Genomic DNA, 4,581 nt, shown 5'->3' with positions numbered 1-4,581 from the left:
TCTTCCACTAATCATAATGAATCTATCATTAGTAATACTACTATCCACCTTGAAACCATTTTTATACCAAACCAACAATAATGCACCCTATTTCAACTTCAATGAACTCTACTTTCTTTGTTCTTGAGACAACGCAAATCCAATCTGATGAACACTAATTACCCTCTTAAATTCAGAAAATTTAACTGCAAAACTCATACCTCTTATGTTCCAGGATAGAAACTTCACCCCGAAATTTCCCCCTCTAATATCAATTAAAAGGCAATAGATAACGATTGGGATATGCCTTCCGATTCCTCCGCTGCTACAATTTCCCTAACTAAAATCTCTTCTGGACCATCAAACTCTATCCCCAACGCTCTTCCAATCTGCAGTGTTTTCTTTGCTTCCATCTTTTGTCTCTGCCATCTAGCTTGCAGATCAAAATCTGATAGAGACCTTCCTTCTAATTCAGTCCAGTCTTCCTCGCACTCTATCTTCTTTTTATTTTTCTTTGCCCGGCTATTTCTTCTCTTCCTTGGTAAGTTAGCAAAGTTGTATTGAATGCATTTTAAAGAAGCATATTTTTTATTTTTCCCGACCTTTGCTCTTGAATTCTGTCTGCTTTTATCCGATATAAAATCCTCACTCAAATACATTTGTGCATTTAACCTCTGATCCAAATCCTCCCTTTTATTTCCTATTTTGGGGTTCCCTCTAATTAGATCTACTTGCATCCATTCCACTTGATCTTCCACTATCCTATTATTAGCTGTACCATCCCACATAGATAAATCTCTATAATTATCTTCTTCTTCCACATTAGCACGTGTTTGAACATTTAAAAACCTCCTAGCAGAAACTTCAACTCCCTCCACGTTTTCAACCTCTTCATTAATTATCTTCTGCACATTCCCACTGCCATCAACATTTTTTCTCAGCCCCATAATTGCTTCTTCTCCAATGTTCCTTTCCCCCACGCCCTCACCCGATAAACAGTCGTCTCCTTATAAATTTCCATACATTGTAATTGAAAATCGTCTTCCTCAAGGCACATTTCTGTATTATCTTCCTCCGATGAAGACCTGCTTTTTCCGACCGGAGACAGAGAGTCACCGGCCAACTCAAACTCTTTATTGTCTCTCTTTTGAAACTTTGTAACACTGCTGTCAGTAATCTGTTCTATAATTCTTACTTTAAATAAATCTCGACCCACTTCCAAATCAAGTACATCAACAATGGACTCTTTCCTGTCTGTTGCAATAAGAACTGTCACCTCGTCGCAGCCCATCTCTTGCAAAGCATTTTCTCCCATCGATAAGAATTCACCCCATTGTTCTGCTATCCTCTTAAAGGTAACATGGTTCCAACAATGCAGCGGAACTCCAAATAATTTAATCCAAGTTATTCTTTGAGGCGTTCTATACGATTCTGTCCAAGGTTGTACATCCAAGAATACTTCCTTGAGATACGACCAGTTATTCTCCTTCAGAATTCTTAGTAACTCATCGTCCTCAATCTCTATTAAGAAATCTCTCCCTCCCAGGAATTTAGTACTTATTTCTCCTAGGCCTCCAGCTCGTAATCTATCTTCCACTTGACACAAAGAACAAACCGACGCCATGTCCCTACCAACATTTTGAAGTTTTCGAACAACATTCTCATCTACTTCCCCTGAACAATCTTCCTTCTCCTCATTGCTTGCTCCTCTGTGCTCACTCCAGAAAAACTATTCTTTTCTTGTTCTGCCGATGATACAACTTTGGAATCTGATTGCGAATACAATTTCCTGCTTTGGCTCCTATCACTGTACCTAGCTTCTTTGACTGTTAACCGGTATCCGAGAATCCATAAACCATTCAACCTAAGAACTCTCTATCTGCATCGATCCTGTTGGATAAACTGACAAAACCAAAACCCCTGCTCTATCATACTTCCTTGATATGAACGAGCTTACCACATCTCCATGCCTACCAAAGAGTTGCCACAATCCTCTCCAATGATATCTCGGTGGAATATTCTGAACAAACAAAGTTGTTGTTTCGCCTCCCTTCCTCTCCATTTTACTCAACCCGTAGACTTACGATAACAGACTAGTTTACTGTGACTTTTTCTCAAACACCTTGCATACATAAGTAACAATCATACATAAATTTGTTAGATCGGGCATGTAAATATCACCAGCTACTACCTCAGCATACACCTGTATTTTGATTTCAACAATCTCAGTCTATTATTATTGCTCATACATATTTAATTTACGTGCGCACGAAGCTTTTTCAGGAGAAGACCGAAAGGCACACCCACCCATCAAATCTATTCACAGATATGATAAAATCTCCTCCGAATTTGGATTGGAAAAAAACTCCAACAGTTCCGATTTGCAAAGAAGTAACCTAATTAGAGATGGTAAGGAATTGATTAGGCGCAGTAGAGCTGGACCATCTGGTTCATTAAGGTGTATTTAAAGTGGATGATCATCTCAAAGTACACGCTCTCCCTTTTTTCCATCATTACATGCCTTCATGGTTAGGTTAAATGTCCACTTTCTTGACCTACTCTCTTTATCTTCTTGTATTTCCGTTTCAATTTTGTAGCCCCTCGGTTTTACTCTTTTTTTTTTCAAAAGCTTTGAGAAAAAATGTTTACAAGCTTTGAGAAAAAATGTTTACAAGCTTAATTAGGGTTTTGTCAGAACATTGGCTGTGCAGGTTGAAATGTTACAAAACTTGCTTCTATTTGCTTATCAAAGGTGACAAGTGGAGAATGAATGCAGGCAAATTGTATCACACTGAAGCTTGCGGTTATTCTTACGTAAATTGGATATACAATCGAGTTGTATAAATAACGTTTTACATATGTTATAACATCGCGGTGTTGTTAATGAAATAAATTAGATTAAAATTTGTTTTTATAATAAATTTTTATAATATTTGATCGGAATAGAAAAACGATGACAGATACAGCTGTCCCTCTATCACTAGATAGATTTTAATGTTGATAATCTACTTTTAACCAGCTTGGTGAGTCTTTGATATCAAGTGGGGTTTATTTGCACCACTTTCATTTACAGCTTCTTCCTTAAGCGATAATCGAAGACCTTCTTGGGTTTCTTTATTTGTAATTTATTACAATATTTTTATGATGGTCAAATTGCCACGTTCTATATGTTTTGTCGAAAGATTACAGCAAACTGAAAGTCAATATTGTGTAACGATAATAATTAACATGGATTGGTTTAATTGACCAGACTCATTACGGCCTTTGCAAGCTTCAAAGTTCAAGTTGTATTAGCAGTCCATTTGTTTAGAACCACATTTGAGACATGTTTCCAAAGGTTGATAGGTCCCGACCCAAAAGGAAAATATATTTTTTTCTGCATTCCAGTTCCAAGGCTTCGCCCTGATTAATATGGACTGACCCGGGTCACACACTTAGCTTTGGTGGGAGAGTCTCCCAGCGGAGATTTTCTGCATACACAAGAATTCGAATCTGAGACCTTGCTTAACCGATATCAAGCTGCTTATAGATCTGGCAAATTCAATTCATACCCGATTACCCGAACTGATTTACCTGAACCGAGACCCGATACAGACCTGAATATGATAACCCAAAATTGACCTGAAACCCGAAGTAAACCGAACTGAAATCGACCCGAATTATAGTATAACAAAAACCAACCCAAACTGAAATCAACCCGAATCGAAAATAACCCAAATTTAATTTACCAATATGATTCGAACCAAACTTTGACCCGATTTTAACCCGATAACTGAGTCTTAATAAACAAATAATAATTTATTATTATTATCATATATTTTTAGTAGTTAGATAAATAGTATAATTATATATATTTTTTCTCATTTTATATTATACAACTAGGTAATCATCACTTTTAGTAATTTTTTAATTTGGGGTTGAGAATTGGGTACATGTAATGTGTTTTTACTTCTTAGTAAAATAATATAAACAATTAAATTAAATTAATAAATATGTATATATACTATGTATTTTTTAAATATGTAAATGATAATTGGTTATAATAAAAGTAAAAAATTGTTGAGGGTTAATACTACAATCAATCCTAAATCCTAAAATGTATTATGATTTATAAAGTTATTTTTATACCTCCAAATATTCTAATTTGATATTCAATTTTAGATTTTAAAGATTTATTAATTCTATTAATTTAAACTAGAACTTTTAGCTCTGAATTTGGGATGTGACGATATATAGTCACATAAATTTTCTGAATTACAAGTTATAAAGATGAACCGTTGATTAAGACAACAAAGAGTAACGACGGTTGACTCAAACTGAAACAATCTGAATTAAGTCAAAAATCTAAAGATTGATCTGAACCTAAACCAACATGAATTGACACGAACTGAAATCAACTGGTCCGATATTGACTCGACACGAAACCAACCAATTCGATTTTGACCCACCTTGAAAGTCAATCAATCTGATTCTGACCCGACCCGAAAACCAATGACTCAATTTGACCCGACCCGAACTAAATTTCCATAGACTCGAACTAAATCAAAACCTGATTTGACTCGAACCGAGCTGAATCTGAACCGAATGCAATACTAAGTCGAA

Source organism: Hibiscus syriacus, unplaced genomic scaffold (genome assembly GCF_006381635.1).
Source record: "Hibiscus syriacus cultivar Baekdansim isolate YM2019G1 unplaced genomic scaffold, ASM638163v2 tig00110328_pilon, whole genome shotgun sequence".
In the NCBI taxonomy this organism is placed as follows: domain Eukaryota; kingdom Viridiplantae; phylum Streptophyta; class Magnoliopsida; order Malvales; family Malvaceae; genus Hibiscus; species Hibiscus syriacus.
The sequence above is the reverse complement of the archived record's forward strand: the minus strand, read 5'-3'. Positions refer to the sequence as shown.